Here is a 20,758-nt window from a genome sequence, read left to right as displayed (position 1 = left end):
TAAAAAAGGAACATAAAGAAAAGGATAATATGGGGTTTTTTTCACCCTCAAGAAAACTTCCCTTTTAAATGCTTTCTACAGTGAAATCAGGTGACTTATAGCTGACATTTTATGAATAATAGATATTTCAGAGTTTTCAGTGGTAGAAAAAGAAAGAATTAGTAATAGGACCAAAGAAAAAAAGGGACATTTAATAACTGTATCTGAATATGAGTACTGCCGCCTCCACCCACCAATCATTAAAAACAAATGTGAGAAGCAGCAGCAATACCAAGGCCAGGCACAGTGGCTCACACCTGTAATCCCAGCTCCTTGGGAGGCCGAGATGGGCGGATCTCTTGAGGCCAGGATTTCAACACCAGCCTGGCCGACATGGTGAAACCCATCTTACTAAAAATAGAAAATTAGCTGGGCGTGATGGTGGGCACCTGTGATCTCAGCTACTCGGGAGATTAAGACGGGAGAATTGAATCTGGAATGCGGAGGTTGTAGTGAGCCGAATTGCTTGAACCTGGGAGGTGGAGGCTGCAGTGCGCTGAGATTGCGCCACTACACTCCTGGCTGGGTGACAGAATGAGACTCTATCTCAAAAAATAAATGAATAAGTAAATAAAAATAGATGCAGCAGCAATACCAGACTTCCTCTTAGCCACCTGCTAGACCTATAGTCTTGTAAACAACTTCTGATGTCATTCCTGTCTTGATAAATGTAGAGAGAGCGCTGGAAATGTCAGCCTGGCATGTTAGAACATAGTAAGCTTATACACTATTAAAACTTTAGGAAACTGTAAGTTCTGACTCTCCTTCCATGAGGGTGTTTCATCCATTTTTGAACAGTCCTTCACACTAACTATTTCCATTCCAAGGAATTCTGCCTTCTTTTTTTAAATTTTTTTATTTTTAAAATTTTTTTGTAGAGACAAGTTCTCACCCTGTTGCCCAGGCTTGTCTCAAACTCTTGGGCTCAAGCAATCCTCCCGTCTCACCTTTCCAAAGTGCTGTGAATACAGGCATGAACCACCACACCCAGCCTGAATTCTGCCTTCTCATCTGGCTCATTGATCAACTTTTGAGTGAACTGAAATAAATCTTACAAATTGCTGAGTTTGTTTTCATGTTTGTGATGCACTGAAGTAATCTTCTTGTGAATATGCCTGGATCACATTTTAAACATTGTGGTCACTTCTGTAGCCAGTTTGGAAATACTGCACTAATTTCAGAATTGCATGAAGAAATTTATCTTGAAATTAAAAACGACTTAAACCTATAGAATACACCTGGGTATTAATTTCTTATTAGACAGCATTAAATCTAGAGTGGTTAGTAAGTAAACCAGAGGCAACAAAGTAAATGAGAATGAACCTTTAACCGATGCTAGGTTTGGGTCCATGCCACATGGTGGCAGGCTTGCGCTGTGAAGAACCTCCTCTTCACGCCCAACAAACTCAGGAAAACAAACTTCATCAAGAAACAAGTTTCTTTTTTTCTTTTTCTTTTCTTTTTTCTTTCTTTCTTTCTTTCTTTTCTTTTTTTTTTTTTTTGAGAAAGAGTCTCGCTCTGTTGCCCAGGCTGGAGTGCAGTGGCGCGATCTCAACTCACTGCAAACTCCGCTCCCCCGGGTTCAAGAGATTCTCCTGCCTCAGCCTACTGAGTAACTGGGATTACAGGCGCGCCACTAACCCCGGCTAATTTTTGTATGTGTAGTAGAGACGGGGTTTCACCATATTGGCCAGGCTGATCTTTAACTCCTGACCTCGTGATCCACCTGCCTTGGCCTCCCAAAGTGCTGTGATTATAGGCATGAGCCACCGCGCCCAGCCTTTTCTTTTTTTCTTTCTTTCTTTCTTTCTTTCTTTTTTTTTTTTCTTGAGGCAGAGTCTGTCTCTCTCTCTCTCTCGCCCAGGCTGGAGTGCAGTTCGGCTCACTGCAACCTCTGCCTCCTAGGCTCAAGCAATTCTCTCAGAGGCTTCCTGAGTAGCTGGGATTACAGGCATGCACCACTACACCCAGCTAATTTTTGTATCTTTAGCAGAGGGGGTTTTGCCATGTTAGCCAGGCTGGTTTTGAACTCCTGACTTCAGGAGATCCACCCACCTCAGCCTCCCAAAGTGCTGGAATTACAGATGTGAGCCACCACGCCCTTCAAGAAACAAGTTTTAATGCTTATTTGACTACGTCGAACCACATTAAACTACATGGTTTAATTAACTTTTCGAAAAAAATACCATATGTTATTAAGTTGTGAAGATTGTATTTTTTTTTTTTTAATTTTAATTTTTAAGACAAAGTCTCGCTGTGTCCCCCAGGCTGGTGCAGGGTGGCAGGATCTCGGCTCACTGCAGCCTCTGCCTCCTGGGTTCAAGTGATTCTCCTGTCTCAGCCTGCCAAATAGCTGAGATTAGAGGTGCTTGCCACCATGCCCGGCTAATTTTTGTATTTTCAGTAGAGACTGGGTTTCACCATATTGGCCAGGCTGGTCTTGAACTCCTGACCTCAGACAATCTGCTCACCTCGACCTCCCAAAGTGCTAGCATTACAGGTGTGAGCCATTGTGCCTGGCCAAGACTGGCCTTTTGAGATGTCTTTTCAGGTTTTTGTATTTCTGATGACCAATGGCTCCACCTGGACTCAGCAACCAGTCCCGTGGCTCCCACCCAGACACCAACTCAGTGCAGGAGACAACTTTGACTATGATTTCATCTCTGACCCAACCAATCAGCACTCCCGACTCACTGGCCCCGTTTACCCACCAAACTATCTTTGAAAAACCTAGTCTTTAAATCTTCAAAGAGACTGATTTGAGTAATAATAAAACTCTGATCTCCTGTCAGCCAGCTCTGCATGAATTAAACTCTTTATTGTGACTCCCCTATCTGAATAAATTGGCTCTACCTGGGCATCCAGCAAAATCAACCCATTGGGACAGGACTACAGAGCTGTGCCACCACACCTGGCTACCCTTCTTTTTTGAAAATATCTTCTTTCTTGGCTCTAACACCTTTTGCTGTTTTTAGTGCTTTATGCTTATGCCAGTCCCCAGTTTCTCTGACTAATGAAATTCTACTTCTCTTAATGCTCACATTTCATGTATTGAGTCAAAGCCTTCCAAGACATGTAAGGCTTATACCAATTGCAGGCTCCTACTATTTGCTGTCTTCTGTCCTAGGTTTTATTTCCAGGTGAGTTTATACAGCTTACTTCTGTCTAATTGGATTGTAAGCTTCTTCATGGGAGGGACTGCCCTTTTTTCTTTGTATTGCTCAGAGAAAAAGAGTAAAGTTTTATGCAAATAGCTGTTGATGACTGACTCATTCATTTAAAAGCCAAGTCTATGAGATTTCCGCAAACATTTGAATGTTTGTTTTTTCATGGAGTTTTATAAGCATAAAGTGCAATACCTTTCATAAAGATTCCTTTACAGATGAATAATAACTTGTATTTGGGGGACAATAGAGGCAGAGGTAGTATTTTAGTCAGTGGTTTGGGTTAGAGGAGTTTTATAAAAAATAGTCTTTCTTCTTTTTTTTTTGTTATGGGGTACCAAGTGATTCTTTCTTTTTTTTTTTTTTTGAGACAGTCTCACTCTGTTGCCGAGGCTGGAGTGCAGTAGCATGATCTCAGCTCACTGCAACCTCCAGCTCCTGGGTTCAAACGAGTCTTCTGCCTCAGTCACCCAAGTAGCTGGGACTACAGGCAAGTGCCACCACGCCTGGGTAATTTTTGTATTTTCAGTAGAGATGGGGTTTCACCATATTGGCCAAGCTGGTCTCGAACTCCTGACCTCGTGATCTACCCTCCTTGGCCTCCCAAAGTGCTGGGATTACAGGCATGAGCCACCGTGCCTGGCCCTAGTGCCTTTTTTCATATTGAAATGACGACTATTTTATATGTACTACCAGTTAAACTTGTTTTGCTTTTTTCGGGGAAGGGGGGTCTTTCATCCTAACTATTCACTTTTTTCTTTCTTTTTGAATATTTGCTTAAGATAGTTACTTTTTTTTCTCACTCTGTCACCCAGGCTGGAGTGCAGTGGCACGATCTCAGTTCACTGCAACCTATGCCTCCCAGGTTCAAGCGATTCTCAGCCTCCTGAGAATTCAAGCTATTCAGCCTCCTGAGCAGCTGGGATTACAGGTGCCCACAACCACCCCCAGCTGCTTTTTAGTAGAGATGGGATTTCACCATGTTGGTTAGGCTGGTCTTGAACTCCTGACCTTGTGATCTGCCTGCCTCAGCCTCCTAAAATGCTGGGATTATAGGCGTGAGCCACCACGCCCAGCAGATAATTACTTCAAAAATATTAAAATTTATAGCTGAGACCCAGTATGGTGGCTCACATCCGTAGTCCTAGCAGGGAGGCTGAGGCAGGAGGATTGCTTGAGGCCAGGAGTTCAAGACCAGCCTGGGGAACATAGTGAGACCCACCCCCATCTCTAAAAAAAATTTTTTTCTAAAAAAATTAAAAAGTTATAGCTGAAAAAGTTTAAATTGTATACCTTACATCACAAAGATTTTAGAATGTTTTAACTCTGACTCTTGCCTTTCACTTTTCTTTTTCTTTTTTTTTCTTTTTTTGAGACGGAGTCTTACTCTCTTGCCCAGGGTAGAGCACAGTGGCCTGATCTTGGCTCACTGCAACCTCCACCTTCCGAGTTCAGGTGATTCTCTTGCCTCAGCCTCCCAAGTAGCTGGGACTACAGGTGTGTGCCACCACACTCGGCTTTTTTTTTTTTTTTTTTGCCTTTCACTTTTCATTTGATTGCTAGGTCCTAGTCTAGTTCCACTCTGTGTTTATCCTCTAGAAATCAGCCATTTCTTTGCTCGTCATTAAGTCTCAAATCCTAATCTTTTCTGCTGGGTTTATTTTTCCTCTTTCTAAACTACATCCTGGCTGGGCATGGTGAATCACGCCTGTAATCCCAGCAATTTGGGAGGCTGGCAGGCAGGTCACTTGAGGTCAGGAGTTTGAGACCAGCCTTACCAACGTGGTGAAACCCTGTCTCTACTAAAAATATGAAAAAATTAGCCAGTCATGGTGGTGCATACCTGTAGTCCCAGCTTCTCAGGAGGCTGAGGCAGGAGAATTGCTCGAACCCAGGAGGCGGAGGTTGCAGTGAGCGGAGATTGCACCACTGCACTCCAGCCTGGGTGATAGAGTGAGAGACTCTGTCTCAAAATAAATACACTACATCCTTCAGAACTTCTTTCAGCAAGGGTCTGTGAGTGGGAAATTCTCTGAGTCTTGGTTTGAAAATGTCTATTTTATTCTTACTTTTGAATACCAGTTTTGAATACCTAACTAAATAGGGAATTCCGAATTGAGAGATATTTTCCCTCATCATTTTGTATTATCCTCTGTGCATTATCTACTGTTTGAAATAAGAAACCAGCTTTTGGTTTCATTGTTTCTTTGTAATTGACTTTCAGGCTATCCTGAACATCTGTAGGACCCAGTGCAAAATTACAAATGGGGGATACCATATGTCTAAAAATTTTTAAGTCAGAAATCTAACTAACAACTTGTTAAATAAAATATGTTCGGGCCAGGCGCGGTGGCTCACGCCTGTAATCCCAGCACTTTGGGAGGCCGAGGCGGGTGGATCACGAGGTCAACAGATCGAGACCATCCTGGTCAACACGGTGAAACCCCGTCTCTACTAAAAATACAAAAAATTAGCTGGGCATGGTGGCGCATGCCTGTAATCCCAGCTACTCAGAAGGCTGAGGCAGGAGAATTGCCTGAACCCAGGAGGCGGAGGTTGCGGTGAGCCGAGATCACGCCATTGCACTCCAGCCTGGGTAATAAGAGCGAAACTCCGTCTCAAAAATAAAATAAAATATGTTCTATTCTTTTTTTGTTTTGTTTTGTTTTGAGACAGGGTCTCATTGTGTCATCCAGCAGGGTGGAGTGCAGTGGCATGATCACAGTTCACTGCAGCCTCAACTTCCCGGGCTCAAGCAATCCTCTTGCCTCAGCCTCCTGAGTAGCTGGGACTACAGGTGTGCACCACCACGCCTGGCTAATTCCTTTTTTATTCTCTTAGAGATGGATTCTCGCTATGTAACTCAAGCTGGTCCTAAATTCCTGGGCTCAAATGATCCTCCAGCCTCAGCCTCCCAAAACAATGGGATTACATGTGTGAGTTACCACATTCAGCCTATCCTCCTATCTTGACAGATACTAGATTTTTAGTGACTTAGATGGCCATACTTTGAATTTAGAAATCCTAGGGGTTCCATATTGGAACTTGGCAGGGTAGAGAGTGATTACCACCCTGGCCCCTTGCCCCTCACCTTATCCCCTTCATTTCCAATCCTGCCTTCATCTGGCACTGCAAGGGGCTTCACTCATAGGCTTGTGGATATTGCTCTTCCAAACTCCGTCTACATTCCCCACAAACAGACAGTCCACCCCATGGCTCTAGGTGTGTGTAGTCTGCTATTGAGGAAGGGGACCTAGGGAAGAGGCCCATGCAAATCTTGGAAATGTCTTGGAGCTGTCTGGGCATGGAATTCCAGGGTCTTGGGCATTTGGATTATGGTTTGGTGTGAAGGGGCAGACTTTGGGTGGGCATCTTTCATTGATACTACAATAATCATCTTAATGGTTCCCCCATCCCATCTGTTTTCCACACTGTATCCAGACAGAATTATTTTAAAATGTAAATCATAGCATGTTACTCTCTTGTTTTAAAATCCTTTCTTCCCATTGCCTTTGAAATAAAATCCTTTAGGCTGTGCATGGTGGCTCACATCTGTAATCCTAGCATTTTGGGAGGCCAGGGTGGATGGATTGTTTGAGCCCAGAAGTTCAAGACCAGCCTGGACAATATGGTGAAACCCTGTCTCTACAAAAATATTAGTGGGGAATGGTGGCATATACCTGTAGTCCCAGCTACTTGGGAGGTGGAGGCGAGAGATCACTTGAGCCTGGGGAGGTCAAGGCTGCAGTGAGCTGTGATCATGCCATTGGAGTGTAGTGGCACGATCTCGGCTCACTGCAACCTCCGCCTCCTTGGTTCAAACGTGTCTCATGCCTCAGACTCCTGAGTAGCTGGAATTACAGGCATGTGCCACCATGCCAGGCTAATTTTTATATTTTTAGTAAAGATGAGTTTTCACCATGTTGGCCAGGCTGGTCTCAAACTCCTGACCTCAGGTGATCTGCCCACCTTGGCCTCCCAAAGTGCTGGGATTACAGGTGTGAGCCACTGTGCCTGACCACAAAAAAAATTTTTTTAAAGATTACAAAGCTTTGAGTGGTATTTAAACATGCCAAACTCTTTGGGACCAGCTTTTATCAGAGCTGTTTCTCTTTCTGGGACACTCTCCTACCTGCTTTTCACATCGCTGACTTCTATCTGTTTATAGTTCTTGGCTTAAGTGTGAGCTCTTCCAAGTACACCTCCCCTGTTATCTGCTATCATTGCATCTTGTTCATTTCCTTCAGTGTAGAAATCACAAATCTGTTTTGTTTATTTGCTGTCTTATCCTGCAAACTGTAACCTACACTGGAGAGACTGTCACAGATAATATGTTCCCCGGAAGCCAACTGCGAGATGGAGATTAGCATGTAGGAAGTTTATGAGGGAGCACTCTAATCAACACCCATTGAACAAAAGGAAATAAGATTGGGCATCAATCAGTCGGTGGACACTAGCTGCCTGGCACAGGCCTTAGACTGAGGCAGCTCTCTTCAGCTGAAGCCATCCCAAGAGGGATGACAGCTATGACCTAGGCAAGGCAGTCCACAGCACGTGATACCATCGGGATATTTGTCCCCACCCAAATCTCAGGTTGAAATGTAATCCCCAATGTTGGAATGTGGAGCCTGGCGAGAGGTGTTGGGATCATGGGGCTGGGGTAGTGGGGGTCCCTTATGAATGGCTTGGGCCATTCTCTTGGTGATAAGTGAGCTCTTGCTCTGAGTTCACACAAGATCTGGCAGTTTTAAAAGTGTGTGGCATCTCCCCCGCTCCGTTTACTTGCTCCTGCTTTCACCATGTGACATGCCTGTTCCCCTTTCACCTTCCACCATAACAGAAAGCCAATGCTACACTTCCATTTTTTTTTTAACGCTACACTTCCTGTAAAGCCTGCAGAACTGTGAACGAACTAAATTTCTTTTCTTTATAAGTTACCCAGTCTCACACATTTCTTTATAGCAATGTGAGAACAGCCTAATACAGCAAGTGTTACTCAGATCTACTTTCTTTACAAGAGTTCTGGGAGCAGCTCCTTCGGGATGCTGGTGGGCCTCCCTTCCTGGGGATGACTTGTAAAAGGAAGGCTGGTAGGATGAACTACAGCCCCTCTGCAGCTGCAGCTGGTCTTGAGGCTATAGCTGATATTCATCCCCCCGCCCCGCCCCCCACTTCTCTGCTATTCATTCTAGATTCTCCTCAACATCAATGAGTCCCTGTGAAGGTTTAGGTGACTTTCCTAGTGGGGTGACTCAGACTCTCAAAACGGAGGCATTCTGGTTCCTGTTTGCCATACCTTCTCAGGCTGTAACTGCTGCACTTGTCCATTTGCCATCAAAATTGTGCAAGGTGGTACTAACCGATGTCCAGGTGGATGATCTGGGTATCAAGCATATGCCTCCTGCATCCATTGTGTAACAACAGCTGGACTGCGTCTTGATGGTAAGAGTCAGTCACCCCAACCAGGAATCCTTTCCTTGCCTGCTGGTCCTTGGCCTAAAGTGCCTGGATGATCATGTAGCTTAAAGTTCAATGAAGACTCTTGCTGTGTTCCCTGGTGGAAATGTTTCCCCTTCGGGAACCAAGACCTTTGACCCTGTGTGCTGCATTTGTGGGGATGAAAACACAAATTCTTCAAGTGGGCCACTGGGACTGCTAGCAAATGGGGACACCGCTGCTCCCACACCATGGATTCCTTTCTCAGGTATTCTCTTGGGGATACAGCACTATATAATGGTGATCGACTTTGGGCATTACTGCATCCTGGAGGTTAGTACTTTAAAAAAAAATTTTTTTTTTAATTTTACTATAAGTTCTGGAATACATGCACAGAATTTGCAGGTTTGTTACACAGGTAAACATGTGCCATGGTGGTTTGCTGCACCTATCAACCTGTCATCTAGGTTTTAAGCCCTGAATACGTTAGATGTTTGTCCTAATACTCTCACTCCCTTTGCCCCCTACCCCCTGACAAGCTGCAGTGTGTGATGTCCCCCTCCCTGTGTCCATGTGTTCTCATTGTTCAACTCCCACTTATGAGTGAGAACATGTGGTGTTTGGTTTTCTGTTCCTGTGTTAGTTTGCTGAGAATGATGGCTTCCAGCTTCATTCATGTCCCTGCATAGGACATGAACTCATTATTTTTTATGGCTACATATTATTCCATCCATGGTGTATATATGCCACATTTTCTTCATCCATTGTCTATCATTGATGGGCATTTGGGTTGGTTCCAAGTCTTTGTTATTGTAAATAGTCCTGCGGTAAACACAAGTCTGCATGTGTCTTTATAGTAGAATGACTTATAATCCTTTGGGTGTACACCCAGTTAATGGGATTGCTGAGTCAAATTTAGATCCTTGAGGAATCGCCACACTTGTCTTCCACAGTGGTTCAACTAGTTTACACTCCCACCAACAGTGAAAAAGCATTCCAAGGGTAGTGCTTTATCCTCACAGGGTATCACTTCCAAGCTGGCACTTCAGCCAAGCTTTCAATAGGCTGTTCCATTGCTTATGAGGCCAGTAGCTTGGGTGGTGTGCCATACGATAAGTCCAGTGGATTCCATGGTTATGTGCCCACTGCTATATGTCTCTTGCTGTAAAGCAGGTCCTTTGGTCTGCTGCAATGATATGTGGAATGCCACACTGGTGGATTAAATACAGCATAAGCCCTTGGATGGTCATGTCAGATGAAACTCTACAGGCAGGAAAGGCAAACCCATACACAGAATACCTGCCTATTCCTGTGAAAATGAATGGCTGCCCCTTTCATTATGCAAAGAGTTCAATATGGTCAACCTGCCACTAAGTGGCTGGTTGGTATCTTCAAGGGATATTGTTGTATTGGGTTTCAGCAATAGTTTCTACTGGTGTCAGGGTGATTATTTGGCTGTGACACTAGCTAGATTAACATTGGTAAGTGGGACATCATGTGGTTGGATAGCCTCCTTCTTTGCTTCCATGTCTCCTCTGTTTATGAACCCATTGTGCCAGGACTAGGGTGGCTGATGAAAAAGCTGGCTGACATCAACTGGATGAGTCATTCCAGTTGGTTATTTAACGCCTCTTCAATGGTAGATGCTCTTGGGACCTATGGGGAAGAAGATGGAAGCAAAATTGACAGAAAGAGAAAGTAGGCTATAGTATAGTTACAACCAGGCCTCAGCGAGCACTGTGGGGAGTTCTAAAGCTGGAAAGACTCTTCAGAGATGTTCCCTGAGGAGGTGAGAAGGTCTTTTTTTTTTTTTTTGAGATGGAGTCTTGCTCTGTCGCCCAGGTTGGAATGCAGTGGCATGATCTTGGCTCCCTGCAACCTCTGCCCCTGGATTCAAGTGATTCTCCTGTCTCAATCTCCTGAGTAGCTGGGATTACAGGCGCGAGCCACTACACCCAGGTAATTTTTCATATTTTTAGTAGAGATGGGGTTTCACCATGTTGGCTAGGCTGGTCTTGAACTCTTGGAATTAGTTGATCCCCCACCTTGGCCTCCCAAAGTGCTGGGATTACAGGCATGAGCCACTGTGGATCAGGTCTTAACAGTCCCACATTGAACAGTCATTTGTTGCAGGTTGCCTCTAGAAGGTGGCTGGACCTTGAATAAGGCAGTTTTCTTTAGCAAGACAGTCACTGAAGAAGGCTGTCAGCATACAAGCTTCCGAAAAGCTGGAGGAATAAATCCTTCAGTCTTAAAGGAGAGATTGGGTAATGCGGCATAACATTTATGAAAGGAAACATTACTATTTCAATCACCAAGGTACACCCAGAGCTTATTACAGTGCCTAGTACATGGCAGGCATTCAAAAGATTTTTATGAATAAATTACTGAAATATCCTGCTTTCTTAGTTTGAAATATGAAGGGCACATCTCATCCCACCTTACAATATTTTGCTATGAAAATTTCAAAGTTTAGCCAGGCGTGGTGGCTCATGTCTGTAATCCCAACACTTTGGGAGGCCAAGGCGGATGGATCACTTGAGGTCAGGAGTTCAAGACCAGCCTGGCCAACATGGTGAAACCCTGTCTCTACTAAAAATACAAAAATTAGCAAGGCATGGTGGTGCGCATCTGTAATCCTAGCTATTGGGAAGACTGAGGCATGACAGACTTTTGAACCTCAGAGGTGGAGGTCGCAGTGAGCCAAGATCATGCCACTGCAGTCCAACCTGGGCAAGAGAGACTCAAAAAAAAAAAAAAAAAAGAAAATTTCAAAGTTTAAATAAGCGTATAAAGAATAGATCTTAGATTTAACAATTGCAAACATTTTGCCATATTTTCTTTCTTTCTGGACATGGATATGTACAGTGTCAATTTTTTGTGTGAACCATTTGTAGACCTCATTATACTCTGTCCTTAATTATTCTGGTATACAGCTCATAAAAATAGGGACATTCTTTCTTTCTTTCTTTTATTTTTTTTTTTTGAGACAGGTTCTTGCTCTGTTTCCCAGGCTGGAGTGCAGTAGTGCGATCAGAGCTCACTGCAGCTTTGACTTCCCGGACTCAAGCAATCCTCCCACCACAGCCTCCCAAGTAGCTGGGACCACAGCCATGTGCCATCTTACCTGGCTAATTTTTGGTAGAGATGGGCTTTCGCCATGTTGCCCATTCTGGTCTCTGACTCCTGAGCTCAAGCAATCCTCCTGCCTCAGTCTCCCAAAGGGCTGGGATTCCAGGCATAAGCCATCGTGCCCAGCCAGGATATTTATAATATTACTATTACCACATCTAAAAAAATAACAGTAGACTGGATGCAGTGGCTCATGCCTGTAACCCCAGCAATTTTGGGAGGCCAAGGCAGGCGGATCACAAGGTCAAGAGATTGAGAGCATCCTGGTCAACATGGTGAAACCCCGTCTCTACTAAAAATACAAAAATTAGCTGGGCGTGGTACGTGGTGGTATGTGCCTGCAGTTCCAGCTACTCGAGAGGCTGAGGCAGGATTATCACTTGAACCCGGGATATTGAGGTTGCAGTGAGTCATGAATGCACCCCTGCACTCCAGCCTGGCAGCAGAGCGAGACTCCGTCTCACAAAAAAAACAAAAACAAAAACCAAAAACACCAGTAATCCCCTAATACTATCTAATATCCAGTCCATATTAAATTTCTGATTCTCTACATTATAGCTTAAAAAAATTGGAACCAAGGGTCTGGGCATGGTGACTCACACCTGTAATCTCAGCACTTTGGGAGGCCAAGGCGGGAGGATCTCTTGAGCCCTGGAGTTTGAGGCTGCAGTGGGCTATGATGGTGCCATTGCACTCCAGCCTGGGTGACAGAGACGCCATCTCTTAAAAAATAAAATTGGAACCAGGATTCTATCCAAAGTTCATACACTGTATTTAAATATCATGTTTCTTTAGTCTCTTTTATTTTTAAAATTTTTTTTTTACCAAAAAAATGTATTTCTGTAAACTGTTTGAGTGCAGAGATGTTCTTCACAATCACAACACAGTACAGATTTCTTCCCCAAGACAAAATGAACAAGGAAAAAAAGAAAAAGTGCTATATAAAACATGCTTATGAAGAAGCAAGCCAATCTCATCTTTCTTAAAAACAAAACAAATTGATCGTTTTGAATCAATGCAGGCCTAGGGTTGAAGCCGCAGGCTTTCAGGGTACCGTGAGCCCAGGGCTTTGCTCAGCTCAGAGCTAGCACGCAGTAGGAGCAGCCCTCCAGCCCGAGCCATCCTCGAAGCTTGCACAGAAGTTTCCTGAACCTAAGGGATCCATTCCCAGCTCTCCTTAAATTTCCAGTCCTCACCCTGGGACTCTCCCCATAACGTCCTCATCGCTTTGGGAGCCCTTGAAGTAAACCCTGAAATACTCCCTCTGTTAACTCTGGGCTCAGATCTTTGCCCTTCTCTGTGTCACAAGGAAATTTTGGTCAAGAGGGTGGGAACAGGTGGTTTCAGACCATGCAGCAAAGCCACTGCCAGGCAAGTTTTAAGGCAAATTCTATCTCTTCTTATTCAGTCTGAGCCAGACCTAACCTCACCACGGAGCAATCCTGCCTCTGCTGACATGCAGCTTAGGCTACTGGATGGAGGCAGGATGAGGGAGCCTGGGGCAGATTCCAGGAGGTCTGGGCCTGGCTAGGGAATGGATGTGTGTGCTTATGAAGGCTGCAGGCACCAGGCGCAGCTCCTGGCCCAGCTGCCCCTCAGTGGTATACAGGAAACGGGGCCCAAGAAAACTGAGATGGCAAAACAGGCCCCGGGCTTAGGAAGCAACGTAAGGTCATGCAGATCCCACTAGGAAGACCTTGTTGCATGTAAGAGAAATGCCAGGAAAAGGGGTCACTGCAGGAGGCACCTCAGCTCTGCTGGCAGGCAGGACCTTGCATCAAAATGATTTTTCTTTCGAACAAAAAAGAAGGGGAGAAAAGAAAAAGAAGAACAAAGAAAGAGGTTCCATGAGCATCACAAGATAGGACATAGCAGGGTTGTAAGGGAAGCAGGAAGGTGGGGGCTGCTGACACAGGGTGGCGGGCACTGCCTCTCATGGCTTCTATTCTCCCTCGTGGGCTGGTGGGCTGGTGGGCTGGTAGCTGAGACCAGCAGTCCCCTCCCCCTGGGGGAGCAGGCAGATGACTTTGACAAGGAGCGGCGGTGGGGGGCGGCCGTGGTGGTGGTCTGGGGTTACTCCGTCTGAGCCTCGTAATTTGCTCCGCCCACCTTCTTCATCTCGCTCTTGATGAAATAAATCTTCCTCCAGCTGCTTCCGATCACTGATCGCAAACTCCTTAGCGAAATTCTGTACGACCTTCTTCACCAGGGTCTTGTCCGTCCCAGTTTTGGCGCGCTGCAGCCCGCTGATCCTCTCACCGAGCCATGTGATGAGGGCAAACTTGGACCTCTTGCTCATGGCCTGCCAGGTGGTGAAGCGCACGAAGGCAAACAACTGGTCGGCATCTGTGCCCTGCTGGATGAAGTGCTGGTACTCCGCTCCCTGCTCCCCGGGGACGATGGTGGAGCCGTCATATTTAAAAGTCACCCAGATAACGGCCGAGCCGCTGTCGCGCACCTGGTTGTACTCTGTCGATCTTGGCCGAGCCGCTGTCGCGCACCTGGTTGTACTCTGTCGATCTTGGTGGCCATCGCAGCGAGGCCGCAGCAGGAACACTGCCTGGGGCGGCTGCCGGGGACGTGCCGTGGTGGGCAGCTGTGGCGACAGCGACGCGGGGCCTGCAAGCTCTGAGCGCAGCGGCAGCTCCCACCTCTTTAGGCTCTTTTAATCTAAAACAGTCTCCCTCTTTTTTTCCTCCCACATTTTTTTTTAATTCTAATTTTTTTGAGATGGAGTTGCGCTCATGTTGCCCAGGCTGGAGTGCAATGGCGCCGTCTCGGCTCACTGCAACCTCCACCTCCTGGGTTCAAGTGATTCTACTGCCTCAGCCTCCCAAGTAGCTAGGTTTACAGGTGCCCACCACCACACCTGGCTAATTGTTTAAAACATTTTTAGTAGAGGCAGGGTTTCACCATGTTGGCTAGGCTGGTTTCAAACTCCTGACCTCAAGTGATCTGCCCGTCTTGGCCTCCCAAAGTGTTAGGATTACAGGCATGAGCCGCCAATGCCTGGCCTTCCCCCTAAATTTAACTTTTTGAAGAAACCAAGGCTAGAAGGGTTGTTGTCTGCCGTTATGTATTTCTCTGGTTGTTTCCTCACAGTGTCATCGAGTTTGTCCCAGGTAACTTCAATATTCCAAATGAATGAGTCAAGCCCCATATGAGAATATTCTTACTACCTCCATTGTCATCCTGGGGTCACTCTAAGAAGTCTTCAAGATGCATATTAACATTCAGAGGATGAGCCTTGCTTCATAGTCAGTTGCAGTCAGAACTTCTATGTCTCACTAGAGACTACATATCTCCCACTAGAAGGTGCTGGCCTCCTAATAAGCCATGGTGCTACCACAGCTAAATGCAGGTGGAACAAGGACGACTGCTGATGAATAAAAATTATACATTTCACTGTTAGCTGACATGGACCGTGAAGAAATTCTATAATTAAGAAGCTCTCTTGGGCTGGGTGCAGTGGCTCATGCCTATAATCCCAGCACTTTGGGATGGTGAGACAGGAGGATCACTTGCGTTAAGGAGTTCACTACCAGCCTGGGCAAAACAGTGAGATCCTATGTCTACAAACAATAAACAAAAGTAGCCAGGTGTGGTGGTGTGCATCTGTAGTCCTACTTGGGAAGCTGAGGTGGGAAGATTGCTTAAGCCCAGGAGGTGGAGGTTGCAGTGGGCTGAGATCATGACACGGCACTCTAGCCTGGGTGACAGAGTGAGACCCTGTGTCAAAACACACACACACACACACACACACACACACACACACACACACACAAGCTATTTTGCCTGCTAAAGGACAAGGAAGCAATTTTATTAATTTTTAATTTAATTTTTGAGATGGAGTCTTACTCTGTTGCCCAGGCTGCAGTACAATGGTGCGATCTCGACTCACTGCAAACTCTGCTTCCCAGGTTCAAGCAATTCTCCCACCTCAGCCTCCTGAGTACCTGGGATTACAGGTACCCGTCACCACACCCAGCTAATTTTTGTATTTTTAGTAGGGACAGGGTTTCACCAAGTTGGCCAGGCTGGTGTCAAACTCCTGACCTCAAGTGATCTGCCTGTCTCGGCCTCCCATTATTGGTGTGAGCCACTGTGCCCAGACAAATCTTGCAATATTTTATTAGGTTCTTGACAGGTACTTTTCCCAGCATAATCATGCATTAGCATTAAGAGGAGTGCTTTTTCCCTTCCATATGCAGGAGGTGAAGCTAGTTTCTATCTTAAAGTGTTACCTGTAAATTGAATTATTTTGCCCTGTAGGAAAAGTTTAGAGTACTCTGAATTAATCTTTGGGGCCAGGTGTGGTGGCTCACACCTATAATCCTAGCATGTTGGGAGGCCAAGGTGGGCAGACTGCTTGAGCGCAGGAGTTCGAGACCAGCCTGGAGAACATGGCAAACCCTGTCTCTACAGAAAATACAAATTATCCCAGCCTGGTGGCACTTACCTGTGGTCCCAACTACTCAGGAGGCTGAGGTGGGAAGATTACTTTAGCCCATGGAGGTTAAAGCTGCAGTGAGTTATGATCATGCCATGTACAACTTGAGTGACAGAGTAAGACCCTGTCTCAAAAAAAAAAAGTCATCATCTTCTTTGGAACAAGTAATTTTGCTATTTTTAGATAATAATCATAGAAAGCTTTTGAGGCTGGATAAAAAGGTTAAAAAAAAAAATCACCTCATGCTAGTCCAGGCCAGTTTTATTCTTATTTATTTATAGGGACATGGTCTTGCTATGTTGCACAGGCTGGTCTCGAATTTCTGGGCTCAAGTGATCCACCTGCCTTGGCCTCCCTAAGTGTTGGGATTACAGGCATGAGCCACTGCACCTGGCCTATGCCAATTTTAGATGCAGATCCTATGAATTGCCTGATAGAAAGTTACTCAATACAATAAATAACACCAATACCAGTAAATGTGTCATTCTTTCAAGTATATTAAAATTAACCTAATTAGGTTTCCTTCATCCTAGAGGTAAATGAAGTCATCAAGGCATCAATATAGGGTTACTTGTTTTTGTTTTCTCTTTTGAGACAGAGTCTCACTCTGTTACCCAGGCTGGAGTGCAGTGGTGCAACCTTGGCTTACTACAACCTCTGCCTCCTGGGTTCAAGTGATTTTTGTGCCTCAGCCTCCTGAGTAGCTGGGATTACAGGTATGCACCACCACAGCTGGCTAATTTTTGTATTTTTAGTAGAGACAGGGTTTTGCCAAGTTGGTCAAGCTGGTGTTGAACTCTTAGCCTCAAGTGATCTGCCTGCCTTGGCCTCCCAAACTGCTGGGATTACAGGTGTGAGCCACTGCACCTACCTACTTGTTTTTTTTTTTACTAAACAAATAGTACTGTTTCATGCCTCACTACCTTTGAATACACTGCTCTCTCCTGGAATGTTTTTTCCTCTCTTCTTATCTACTTCCTGTCCTCCAAATTGGCCTTCCCACGAAGTTTCTCCCTGACTCCCTGATTTGTGGTCCCTGGTTTGTGTTCACTTAGCACCTTGTATCATGATATTTTTCACTCTGTACTGGAATAATGAACCAGACTACACATTCCTTATCAGCAACCATGTCTCATTCAGCTTTTATCTTCCAAGATGCTCCAAGTATGGCATCTGACGTATAAGCAATGAGTGCTCAGGACATATCCCCATGCCCTCGTTTTTCTCTCAAACATGTTTTACAGAAGTTCTTTTGATCAGGTTGCATCCAATCTCTGAGCTAAACAGTCCTCTTCTAGTAAATTCACTGAACTGCCACTACTTTGGGCAAGCCACTTCATTCAGTGCATATTAAGGGTCTATCACATCCCAGGCACTATTCTAAACCCATCAGAATCCTGTTTCAAGGAGTTTATAATCTAGGGGAGAAGACAGCAATAGATAATTCACCTCTTACAGGAAATGTGCAGTCTTTTTCTGGACAATGTGAGTTGTATCAGAATGTATATAGTATTCTGGATATCAGGGAGGAAGTTGCAGCTGACACTGTCTGTCTGAATGAACTTCAATTGCTAAAAAAAATCAGGAAAGAGGATGCAGGGAAGCCAAGAGTAGGCAGTATTTGACCTGGATTTTGAAAGATGAGTAGGAAACTGATGTGTACTTTGGCAGCTGTTAAAGAAAACCAGAGCCAAGCAGTAGTTTAAGTGGTAAAAACATTTTATTCAGGAACTAGTGCAACAGCGGGAGACCTCAGAATAGATACAGAACTGAGCTCAATTCTCTTATTGCATCAGTTTCTTAATAACATCCTTTTTTTTTTTTTTTTTTTTTTTTTTGAGACGGAGTTTCGCTCTTGATACCCAGGCTGGAGCGCAATGGCGCGATCTCGGCTCACCGCAATCTCCGCCTCCTGGGTTCAGGCAATTCTCCTGCCTCAGCCTCCTGAGTAGCTGGGATTACAGGCACGCGCCACCGTGCCCAGCTAATTTTTTGTATTAGTAGAGACGGGGTTTCACCATGTTGACCAGGATGGTCTCGATCTCTTGACCTCGTGATCCACCCGCCTCGGCCTCCCAAAGTGCTGGGATTACAGGCTTGAGCCACCGCGCCCGGCCTTAATAACATCCTTTACCATTTTAACTACTGCCTGGCTCTGGTTTTCTTTAAGTGGGGGAGGTGGTGATTCCAGACATTTTAGAGACAAAAGAATGAACAAAGCCAAAAGGAGTAAAGAAACCTAGGGAAAAAGTAAATAATCCATAGAAAGTTGGATAGTCAAGGAAAACAGAACTTCGTAGCCAGAGCCTCAAGCAATGTTGGGGAAGTGGCAAGAGATGGGAGAGAGTAGGGCTTTTTAAAAAATTTTATTTAAATTCTTAAAAAAATATTTTGCGTTTTAGGTTTTGGGGTACATGTAAAGAACATGCAGGATTGTTGCATAGGTACATATATAGCAATGTGGTTTGCTGCCTTCCTCCCCATCACCTATATCTGGCATTTCTCCCCATGTTATCCCTCCCCAACTCCCCACCCTCCGCTGTCCTTCCCCTAGTTACCCCCACAGACATCAGTGTGAACGCCAGTTACCAAAAGTGAAGTTGTCTGGTGCTATTTAGAAAATGAAATGTTTTTCTGTTTATTCCTAGAAGCTCAAATGGGAAAGGTACGTTTGAACAAGAGTGCCTGGAATGCTATGCCAGCAAGTTTGGATTTTATCCTGCAGCGCCAACTGGGAGTTCTCCGAGAGCTGTACGGTATTTTATAAAGGTGACTATGATCTTAATAGGTGATAGGCTGGAGCGGCTCGTAGCAGTCCGACTCCCAGCCTCAGTTTACTCACTGATAACAGGAATCGGGTTGGATCGGATGCCCTCTTGGGTCCCTTCCAACCTCGATGGCCTGCTTCTGAGGTACCTCTGCCCTCCTTCCAAAATACCAGGACCTGTGCCTCATCTCCTCCTTCCTTCTTAACTTTGTGCAGCTGCCACCTTCCCTAGCCCCCTGGCCTGCCTTAGGTGCTTTTAATCAGGAGGTGGGGGGCGGGGAGGGAGACGCGCGTCTCCAGGTGAAACAAGTAAGTCTCCGCTCCGCGGTCTTCAGCCCCAGGCAGCACCACCTGGGTGGTGCCCGGGGCCAGGCGCGCCCTACGGTGGGCAAGGAGCTAAGTTTCTCGGTCGCTTTTCCGTCCTAGACCTTTAGGGGAGGGAGGCTGACCCTCCCCACAGCCAAGCCATCCCGGGGAGCACAGCAGAAGCCCGCGCCTCGCGCGTTCCTGGTTCCTTCGAGACAAAAGCCTGTGAGTCTCGGCAGCAGCCACCGGCTTTCACCGGGACTCTGCGGTGGCAGGGCCCCGGGGCGGGCCTCAGACGGCCAATTGGCTTCTAGAGAAGTCGGGGTCTAGATTCGGCCGGGGCCGGGGCCGGGGCCGAGGCCGAGGCCGAGCGGGGTGCTGGGCTGGGTAGTGTCCCGGGCGCGCGCTGAGCCGGGTCACGTGAGGCGACCGGGGCCACGTGACCCGGCGAGTCCCGCGCCTGGGCGCTCCTCCTTTTAGCCGCCGGTGGACACCGCGGCTCTCGCGCTTCTGCGCCCGCTGGAGCTTCGGAGGTCCCTGCCGTCCTGCGGGACGGCGCGGCAGCAGCTGGCCTCGCAGGTAGCGTGTGGGCGCGGGGTCGAGCTCGCGGAGGCCGCTTTCCCCCGGCCCTTCCCCTGCTTCCCTTCCCCGCAGGCCGGGCCGGGTGTGCCCCGTTACCCCGGCACCTTCCGCCTCCCTCGCTCGGGCTCCCGGGCCGGGCCCGCCGGCGCCGCGTCCCGGGCGAGGGATGGGATCCCCGGCCCGGCCCCGCCAGCACCTCAGCTAATGTGCCCTCCTGCGAGGAGGAGGGAAGGATGGGCAGAGGCGAGGGAAAGTTTTCCCTGCTCCCTCTTTTTTTTATTTATTTATTTTTTGAGCTGCATGAACTCGATTTTGCTCGTAGCTCAAGGCTCACTGCTGTGGGTGCCGTCATCCTCATTCTGCCCTTTCCAAGATCTTAGCATCTCTCCTTCGCCTCCTGAGGGTAGTGCTGTCACAAACATAGTATTTATTGTTTCTCTTTCCCCAACGACCCGGAATCCACAAAAATAGGGATCCTGTTGGTGGGGACCTTTATCCAGGCGTGCGGTGAACTGAGTGAATGACGTTTCCCTTGTCCTGTCTCTGATGAAAGTACCTACCTGCTGTTTATTTTAAGGTGACTATCGAGCACGCTCTGTTCTGCTCTCATAAGTGGTCTTTTGTTTTTAATTTATTTGCATATGAGACTTCCAAGCCATCTGCGGAACTCTCTGCAGCTGGGGATTACAATCTTGCAAAGCAATCTTGTAATAATGCTTTTAGAAAACCAAATTCGTGATCTTCTTTGCCTATGCCCTATTCTTTTTTTGGGAGGATTAAAGCCCTTAGAGGACAAAAACTGAGTTTCTGAAACTGGTGTGTACTGTGGGCTAATAACATTAAAACGTCAAAGTGTATAATGCAGGAAGGAATGGAAAAATG

At 46.2% G+C, this 20,758-nt stretch overlaps 1 protein-coding gene and 1 pseudogene across 13 annotated transcripts in view; one reads left to right on the top strand and one right to left on the bottom strand.

Moving 5' to 3' along the window:
* Positions 1-13,844: 13,844 nt before the first annotated feature.
* Positions 13,845-15,190, bottom strand: LOC105726668 (coactosin-like protein; annotated as a pseudogene).
* Positions 15,191-18,869: 3,679 nt separating this feature from the next.
* The window catches only part of RCBTB1 (RCC1 and BTB domain containing protein 1), a 61,880-nt gene continuing 59,991 nt past the window's right edge, over positions 18,870-20,758 (top strand). For 8 of the 13 annotated variants that reach the window (XR_010341640.1, XR_010341639.1, XR_010341641.1 and 5 more), the window contains exon 1: positions 20,131-20,453. The gene's annotated coding sequence lies outside the window, so the exon portion shown is untranslated. Of the gene's footprint in view, positions 18,991-19,760; positions 19,874-20,130; positions 20,454-20,758 lie in introns of those variants that run through there. The other 5 variants (XM_012466253.2, XM_012466249.2, XM_012466250.2 and 2 more) reach the window with 2 other exon arrangements.

The sequence above is a fragment of the Aotus nancymaae genome, unplaced genomic scaffold, assembly GCF_030222135.1.
Source record: "Aotus nancymaae isolate 86718 unplaced genomic scaffold, 86718_ANA_hifiasm-v0.15.2.pri h1tg000009l, whole genome shotgun sequence".
NCBI lineage: Eukaryota > Metazoa > Chordata > Mammalia > Primates > Aotidae > Aotus > Aotus nancymaae.
This window is presented reverse-complemented; position numbering and strand designations above follow the sequence as displayed.